The following is a 10,339-nucleotide window of genomic DNA, read 5'->3' on the forward strand; positions in this document are numbered from 1 at the left end:
ACATTGCCATCTCAAATCTCTCCTTTTCCCTCCTTCCCTGTATCCCAGATGGTGAGAATATAGAATGCATTTCTACATGTCCTTCCTCATCACCCTTGATACACTAGAATCTCTTCTGCTTTGAGTCTTTTGGGAGCTGTGGGTACTTTAACACTGATTGGTTAACAATGAGGCAATGAATAATGAGAGAAGTGGGCTCACTCCAAGGACAAAGAGACTATCTGTACACTCAGACCACCCCCAGCTTTGGACAGTAATCAAAGAATTTATCCCACCTAAACCTGAGTAGAACAGTGGGCTTTTGTAAGGTTGGGTGGGGTCTGACTAAGACTGAGGAGAGTTAATTCAATCTCATGATTAGTAATGTACTTCAAGAGACTGAACTTTGAAATGAGAACTACGGAAAAAAGGGGGAACTCTGGATTTCCCCAAATCTTTGGTTATTAATAATCATTTCAGAGGTCATGTGCTAAAACTATCTTGTTCTGGTCCCCCTGTCCTCTATCTGCCCCGGCCCTCACCTTTCCAGTAAATATGGTAAGTTTATAAGTAATCAGTGTAAAGGAGCAATAGCAAGAAATAAGATTGCAAAGGGGAACCTGGAAGTCATGTACAAACTGTCCCAAAGATCAAAGGAGTATAATTTACAAATTATATCACAAATTGATCAAAGTTCACACCCTAGTAGTATGTACTGAATCAGCAGAAGCTATCTAGGTGCTACTCTCAAGGTTCTTGGTCCCATGATATGTAAATCTCAGACAAGTTCCAGGTAACAAGCAAGCAGTAAGACCAGCACCGAATGGCATTAATAATTTTGAGATAATGTAGACTTATTTAAAATCTTACTGACAACTTTGAGATGACAGATATATTAATGAACTAACCCTGAGGTGATACATATAAGAGTTAGTCTGCTTCCCAAATACTCTATAAAATGAGAGCTCAAACTCCTGCCCCCTAACACCACCCACCCAGCCCTCTTCCAACTCCATCTGGTCCATGCTGCCTAGGGCTCCCAATTGTAATCCATTATTACAGGAGTCATACTCTTTGCCTCTCCCTTTCCTCATCTTCTTCCCTACCAGTGCCTGCCTTCCTTTACCATTCCATCTCCTGTTCCCATAACATCTGTCTGTATACTCCTTTCACCACTTGTCTCTGCCTCCATACCCTATGTGCTTAGTTAAAGTGTGATTGCCACTCTATTTGCTGCTACCAGTCATAGTCTTTCTTGGCATGTCCCAAAGAACTGGGCACGCCTGCCTCCATTTCCTAATTTCATAAATTATCAATTCAGGTCATCAAATCCAGTACTCTCATTTTACAGATGAGGAAATGAGAAGTAAGGTGACTTGCTCGGCATTAGACAACTTGTAGGTGGCATAGATGTGATTGGAGCCCATGACTTTGATCCTAAGTACTCACACTATCCACTATATCAGATGTTACTTCTATTATTTTTGCATGTAAAGCATCTTTGGAAATAATCTGTACCTCACTTGCAATCATTCCCTTTGAGTCACCTGTGACTTTGATTCTTTAAAGGTTGAGCTTTTCCAAGATTTATAGCATGTTCACAAAAGAGAATACTTATGTTTAAAAAAAGATGAGTCTTTGAATGAAGAAGAATAAAGAAAATTATCAGAAATTACTGTGCTGAAAACTTAAATGAAATGAATGAATGTCTACAAAAACATAAATTACTCAAATCAACAACATGGGAATTAAGGAATTAAAAAAACACAATCTCAGAAAGAGAAATTAAACAAGCCATGAATTAACACCCACAAAAGAGGAAGGAAACCAACTCCTGGTTTACAAGTGAAATTCTAGCAAACACTTAAAGAACAAATAATCCTTTTTTATATAATCTATTTTAAAAATAGACAAAGAAGATACTCTAACAAATTCCTTTTATAAGATCTATATGGTCCTAATATTCAAATTAGGAAGGAAAAAGGAGCAAACAAGAACCATAATCAATATAATTAATAAATATGAATGCAAAACTAGGCAAAAATGAATAAAAGGCTAAAGTAATATATAAAATTAATATAATATAATTAATACAATACAATACAATAGAATATAATACAATATGATATAATATAACAATATAAAATAATACAAAAGTAATATATAAAAGTATTCATTAGGCTCAAGGAATTCAAGAAGAGTTTACCAGTAAATGCTATATTATAGCATTTATTACCCATTATCATAATTAATGTATTAGTAATTCTAAATCACAATTATATTACTAATGTAGAAAATGCATTTGAAATTTTTACTTGCATTAAAAACCCTAAAAAGCATTACAAAGAAAAGACCTTTTCTAAATAGGATCAAGAGTATTTATCAAAAACCTAGAGACAGTATTATAAATTATTAAGAAAAACAGGAAACTTTTCCAGTAAGATTAGGCATGAATGCCTCCATTTTAATTTGACATAATGCTAGAAGTGCTAGCTACCTCTTTGAGAATGAAGGACAAACAACACCAACAACAAAATCCTAGCTATAGCAATAAGAAAGTAATAAGAAATTATGGTGACAAGCTTAGATAAGATGTAGACAAAATTATCTTTTCCTTGCTATATTACAGTTTACTTAGAAAACTCAAAGAGTCAACAAAAAATTTAATTAACTTCAAGAAAGTAGAACTATATAAAATAAATTTATAAAAATCACAAGCATTTCTGTATATTACTAAGAAAAACCAGCTGGCAGAATATCTAGGCTATTTGTTTCCTTAAGCATGACCCTTCTCCTATCCTCTATATTTCCCTGGCCCTTTTCCCTTTGGAGAAATGACTCTTCCCTCTACCCTCCAACTAGGCTTTGGAAATCAAATGGAAAGGAAAATAGCAAATAATCTATCTCAATACCAGTTCAGTGGGTCAGGCCAACCCAAGTCTAGAGGGATTCCACTATGATTAATCTTGTAAAAAATGAATAATTTTTTTTTCTTCTATAGCTCTAAGGCCCAGGCAGAGGAAGCACTGGCAGAATGCTGCAGTTTTAAATATCTCTTTCTTTTCTTCCAGCTAGATTTGCAATGCTAACAGTGGTTTACCAAGATTGCTGGTTTAAGAATCAAAGAAGCCATTGAAACAAAAATTGAAAACAAGTTTTTTAAAGACTAGATCTCTCTCTCCTGCCCAGGCTGGAGATACTGGGGCTACTCATGGGCCCAATGCCACTGATGATCAGTGCAGGAATTTTTGCTTTCTCTGTTTCTGACCTGGGCTGGGTTAGCTCTTGTTAGACATCCTTGTGGTCCCCTGAAATTGAGGGCTCACCATATTGATGCCAAAGTTAGTGTGGCTATCTGACCAGCATAGCCCACTGCAGCTCAGAATTCCTGAGTTCGAGAGATCTGCCAGTCTTAGGTTCCCTGGTATCTGGAAGCATAGGTATGCCCAACCATAATCTGATGTTGGACTCTCATGATCTGAAGAAGACATCAGGCTTCTACCCTCTCTGAGGGGGGTGGGGAAGGAGAAAAGGGGAATGAAAGATTATCAGCTCATGATTCAGGAATCCTCAGCAGTTTCAGCAATACAGAACATTTTCTGGGTTCTGGAGTTCTAGTTTCTGCTCTTATTACAGTTACCCTCTTCAGATGTCCTACTTTATTATTATAAATTCTAGTGATTTCTTGGATTCTCTTCCACACAAATATGAAAGTAAAGCAGACTGAGCCTATTAGTCAAAGTCAGATTATCTGCCACAAAGATCAGGACAAAACCCTCCAAGAGATGGGGTGGGGAGAAGGAAGAGGAGGGGAAAATGCTGAGAGACTTCACCCATAACAGCAGGTAAGGCATCCACTCTGAGCATCTTGATTTCCTTGGCCATACTAAGACAGCACTGCAGATAGAAGAGGAGAAGAAAGGTCAAGATTATTAAAGGAACTAATGGAAAATAGTAAAAATCAAAGGGGGTTTGGTGCTAGCAGATCTTAATTTGCATACTAATCATATATTATCAAAACTATCTAGTTCCAGGCAAATTACAGAAAAGCAGATTATTAGACTAGATTAGACAAGCAAAACCTAGAGGTACACACACAACACAGTAGTGTGCAAAAGTACCAAGAACACAAATATAGGGCAAGTGACCTAAGAAAGAACTGGGAATCCTGGAAGGCAGTTTTATAGAAAACATTTTTTTTATATAATATACCACAAGTTCCAAATGATATGTGATCTAAACAAAAATTAGAGAAGAATGAAATATTGTAGCTTTCCTAAATGTGGGTAAGGGAAGAATTAGAAATTAGATACCAGGTAGGAAAAGTTATAAAAGTAAAGATTTACAATCTTTATATAAAATTAAAAAACTTTTGTACAAACACAATCAACACACGGAGAATTAGAAGAAAGACTACAGAAAATGACTTTGCATTAAAAATCCCTGATAAAATTTTGATAGTCCAAATCCATAGGAAATTAATATATATCTAGAAAATTAATAGTAAACAAGTGGTCAATGCTTTTTGAATGAAGATGGAGAAATAGTTTTCAAAAGAAGAAAGATAAACTAGATAAACATGAACAATTAATAATTGTTAATCACCAGAGAATTCAAATTAAAACAAATATTATGCTCATCATATTTGCAGTATTGGAAAATCAGTGTTGGAGGGTCCATGGGAAGACAAACATGCCAATTCATTGTTGCTGAAATTTTAAATTAGTCAATCATTCTGATGACAATTTCCAGCCATCCTGATGAATATCTGGCCACTGGACCCATATGGCTCTGGAAGAGAAAGTGAGGCTGGTGACTTTGCACAGCCCTCCCTCACTCAAATCAAAGTCAATTACAAGTCAAGTCATCATCTCCCCGATGTCATGGTCCTCTTTGAGAATGAAGTACAAACCACAATAATGACAGCAAGACCATACAGTTATCCCTTCTACATTGTGACTTTCCCCATCAAGATTTCAATATGTCACAGGTTAGCATAAGAAATTAAGTGGGAATTTTTTGAGAATTTTGTGGGAGTTGCAGATGACACGTGAAGACCTGCAGACAACACAGAGCCTATGATCAAATGCTTAACCCAAATTTTATAATAAGGTACTGTAAACACACTGTAAAAGAAAAAGAAAAAATTCAGATGTTTTCTTTGGTACAAGGGGAGGGCCAAAATTTTTTATACGGATTTTCCAGATGTGGGGTGGAGGGGAGAAGTGCCACACCCTTAACCCCCACAATGTGGAAGGAATAACTATATATAAAAATATTCATAGCAGGATTATTTGTGACATTAAAAAACTGCAAGCAAAATTATATATCCATCAATTGGGAAATTGCTAAACCAACTGATAGGTGAATATGGTGGAATATTGCTGCATCATAAGGAATGATAAATATGTAGAATTCAGAGAAACTTTGGGAGATTTTTATGAAATAATATTGAATGAAGACAGGCCCAAAAGAATTATACATAATGACTATGTACATGTGCATATTTATGTTTATGTATATATTAGTATATATTTGATGTCTACAACAATATCTCACTTGAAGTCCCCCCTCTGCTATGTTGGCCCCCTTCTCCCATTGGTGGGTTTTTCCTGGAGTCCTGGAGGGGGAAGAGTCTAGGCCAACCAACCTTCATTCCCCTCCTGGCTGGGTTTATGACTTTCCAGACCTATACCATGTCCTTGGCACTGGATACCTACCTCTTCTTGCCCCTTCCCCCCCTCTCAGCTACCTTTTTTGTGTTGTCTCCCTCCTTTAGATTATAAACTCCTTGAGGGCAAGAGCTATCTCAAGTAAGCATAAAATTGGAAAATGAGATAAGTGATAATCATGCATTTAGACAGTTTTGTTTAAGTGCTTCCAGGCAATGTATTTTTTTAGGATTTTTTTAAATGTTTAATCAGAAGTTATGTATATTGTACCAAAATAAACTACTTCAGTGAAATAGTATAAGAGGAGTGTGGCATGCTGTGTTGTTTTGTCCATGTAGGTTTTGTATATCCACATGGGTCTGTCTAGATCTGGATTGCAGAGAGGCAAGAACAGATAGATATATTTAGAATCTCCTCCCCCTGAAGGAGGTTGGGACTAGAGGCTGGCTCTCCTCAGAGAAGGGTGGTAGTGTCAAAATAGAGTTATATTGATCTTTTCCCTTAAATATTGTTAGTCCAGGAGAAAGAATTTTTAGGTTCAGAATGAACCCCTGATAACTATCCATTAATGAGGACACATAACCCCAAGCTATATAAATCTTGACTAATGAGAAGAGTCTTATGCAACTGGCCCTTTAAGCTAAGGGTTATAATAGAATAAAAAGATGTGTCTTAGTAAAATGGAATACCTTTGCAGTCCTGCCTCCTCTTTTTGTCCTTTTCACTTCTAGGTTCAAATTGTTGTCCATGTGCAGCTCTTGACCCAAGTATACATACTCACGTCCCAACTCAATGGATTGATCTTCCAACTCCATGACATAGTCATATAACAAAAATATATAAGACCAAGAGTCTTTTACCCAATGGGGGAGTAGTCAAGGCATATGAACAAACAATTCTCAAAAGAAAAAACCACAAACTATCAATAATTATATGACTACCAAGTCACTAATAAGAGAAATGTGAATCAAGTCTGAGGTTTCTCTTTATTATACACAGCAAATTGGCAAAGATGGCAAAAGATTGAAATAGTCTTAGAGGGGACTATAGAAGGACAAGTACATGAATATAACTGTGAATTAGTCCAAACATTCTGGAAAGCAATCTGGAACTATGCTAAAAAAGTGACCAAAATATCCATATCCTTTGACCCAGAGATTCCATGCTAGGGATGTGCTTCATGGAGAGCAGATATATAAAGAAAATGTCCCACATGTGCCAAAATATTTATAGCAATACCTTTTGTAGTAAGAAAAACTGAAAACAAAATACAGTGGCTAAAAATAAGATTATCATCATCATACTATAAGAAAAGATGAATATGAAGAATTAGAGAAGCATAGGAAGACATATAAAATGATGTAGAATGAAGTAAGCAGAGCCAGGAAAACATCACCTGCAATATTTGGTAGTTAAAATTAGGTGCAACTATAAACTATAACAATGAAAATGGGGAAAAGAAACATGTAAAAAAATTGAAGCTGAACACTGTGGAATCATTAAGATTAAGAAGATTGGCATAAACTGACAGATTTGACAGATCTGTTGGCTGTTATAGGCAGCTACTTTTTCTCTTTTAAAAAATTCTTTTGAGGGGTGGCTCTACATGAAGGGAAGGCATATTCAGAAATGAAAGTTGTATAAGAACAAGGGATATCAATAAAATATTTTTTAAAATAAGGATACAATGATTTTGGAAGAGTACTAACAACTGGTTGGATAAGCAAAAGTCTACTCAAGAAAGTGGCTCTCAAGCTGAGCCTTCAAGGAAGCACCTAATTTTAACTACCAATATTATTGCTTTTAATAGATAATGGAAAGGAAAAAGAATTGAAAAAAATCTTATTTTACTATGAAAAAATAATATTAATGCTACTCAGAGGAACTACTTACCACTTATATCTAGCTATCTATAGGGCACTCACTAGTATGTCATTAAATATAGAATCTTAGAATTTTAAAAGTTGTCCATAAGCATTCAGGACATTCTTATTATGTTCCAGTGGGTTGGCAATCAAAATGGGCTCTTAGCACTTAGTTCAACCAAGTACCCTTGAAGAGTTTGGCCTTTATTTCCTTGATCAAATTAGGAGTCCTTGACGACCTCCTTGCCTCAAGGGAAAGCCTAGTTTACATGGGTTTGAGTGACATGTTTGTCACATCAGAGGCTTTTAGACCATGTGGGTTTAAGTTGCATCTTTGTGACGATTTTAGATCATGTGTGATTCACCCTTGACCCTGAAAAAGATATAAAACCAGCGGTTGGCTTTCTCTTTTTTGGAGCTCTGACCCACAGCCATGGTGGCTCATGTGACTCTGGGCCAGCCCTTGTTATGAGCTCCCGGGCTGAACTTAGATGTTGGTAACTATGAATTGTATTTGGCCTGTCTGTCGATATTTGTAATTCATTTGTATTTGCTCTGAAGTTCAGGGTGCTGGCTTTTTGTACTGAACTAAGTGAATGGTATTTGTATGCTGAATTAAAGTAAGCTTGGTAACCCCTTAACATTGCTTTCTTTAGTAATGCAGATCAAAAGAACTTGGGCTTTTGCAGCATTCTGTGAGCTGGTTGTTGTTGGTTTTACACCCCCCACAGCAGCTGCTAACCTGATTGTTGAAACATCCAGGCGCTGTGTTGTGTTGGGAATATAAATACAAGCAGAAAGAAAGAGAGTTCCTACCTTCAAGGAGCTTATGTTTTAATTGGGAAGACCAATACAATGGGGGGAGGGGGAGGGAGGGAAATGTTCTCAAAATGGAGGACCTTGGACAGCCCATCCTGTCATAGGGAGAGGAAACTGGGGCCGGGGTGAAGTGAGCTTTCAGGGTGAGTTGATTTCTGTGGCACCACAGAGAAAGTCTCTAGAGTCTAGAATACTGCCTGGATGGGTAAAAGGGTTTTAATAGGTCATGTAGTACTATTACTATATGCAGAGGGCAAAAGAAAGACTGGAGATGAAAGCTTTCACCAGGGGGTATGAGATACAGGGATACAGATTTTGTTACATTGTAATACAGTACTTAAAAAAAAAGTGTTAGGAACTGTCTCACGTTGTACCCTCAAAACCTACACCTAGTACCTGGTGCATGGTAGGCACTTAATAAATGACTGTTCATTGAAAAAAAGTTTTATTGATGTCTTTTGTATTCTTACCCAATCATTCTCAGATATGTCTCCCCTCTCCAGGCCTCTAAATGAGTACTCCTTCCTAACAAAGGAAAACAAATAGATAAGACTAATGGACATCATCTGACAGCATATGTAACACTCCATACCTGTTGATCCCCACCTCTGTTGAAAGCAACAAGATGGTAAGGACAGTTTCTTAGCAGAGCTGTCAAACAATGCTTTGAATGCTTTGTGAAGTAATGAGGATGGGACAATGCAAATGTTGAAACAGAAGTTGGAAACTCATTTGTCTGGATGTTGGAGAAAGGAGGGCATGTTGGTCCATATATCAAGTGAGGTGATTCAATCAAAAACCAATAAACATTAAATAAGCACTAGTACTACGTGGTAGGCACTGTGCTAAGCACTGGGCATACAAAAAGTGGTAAAAGACAATCCCTGTCCTCAAGAACCTTGCAATTTAATGGGAGAGACAACATGCAAACAAATATGGACAAACCAAGCTAGATGCAGAATATATAGGAGGTAATTAACAGAGGGAAGGGCTTGGAATTAAGAAAGGCTTGGGAAGGCTTCCTGTAGAAGGTAGGATTTTAATTGGTATTTAAAGAAAGACTGGAAGGTCAGTGGAGGAGGGAGAGCATTCCAGTTATGGGGGAGAGCCAGGGAAAATGCCCAGAGCTGAGAGATGGAGTGTGTTGTTTGTGGAACAGCTAGGAGGCCAGTGTCATAGGATCAAAGAGTGAGTGTTGGGGAGTAAGTTGTAAGAAGACTAGGAAGGTAGGAGGGGGTTAGCTTATGAAGAGCACTGAGTGCCAAACAGATCATTTTGTGTTTGATCCTGGAATTGATAGGGAGCTACTGGAGTTAGCTGAGTAGGGGAGGGGATGACATGATAGGACCTGCATTTTAGGAAAGTTACTTTAGTGGTTAAATGAAAGATGGATTGGAGTGGGGAGAGACTTGAGGCAGGCTGATCTATTAGCAGGCTTTTGCAATAGTCTAGGTGTGAGATGATGGGGGTCTGCACTAAAGTAGTACAAGTGTCAGAGGAGTGAAGGGGGCATATTTTAAAGATGTTGCAAAGGTGAAATTGACAGACCTTGGTAACATATTGGATATGGGGGGAGGGGGATAAGAGATAATGAAGAATCCAGGATGACTCCTAAGCTGTGAGCCTGAGGGACTGGGAAGATGGTATTGTTCTCTACCGTTAAAATAGGGAAGTTAGGAAGGGGGTAGTGTTTAATGGGGAAAGAGAAAGAGTTTTCGTTTATCATTGTAAGGTTAATGGGATACAAGATCTTCCCCACCCGTTAATAGGCCTCACATGGAGCCCTGACCCAGAGCCAGTTAGGCTCTGAGCTACAGGTATTTCCACACCTTTCCAATTAAGTGCTGATTTCCAAGCTTCTGGGCACTAAGCCAATCAAGAGTCTTTGATTGGAAACAGAATATATTGAATTGCTTGGAGGGAGATATGTGGGCAAAGAGAGAAGCAGGCCTAGAGAGAAATGGGCAGAGGGAAGAACTTGCCCAGGGCAACTTAAGGGACACT

Source organism: Trichosurus vulpecula, chromosome 2 (genome assembly GCF_011100635.1).
Source record: "Trichosurus vulpecula isolate mTriVul1 chromosome 2, mTriVul1.pri, whole genome shotgun sequence".
Classification (NCBI taxonomy): domain Eukaryota; kingdom Metazoa; phylum Chordata; class Mammalia; order Diprotodontia; family Phalangeridae; genus Trichosurus; species Trichosurus vulpecula.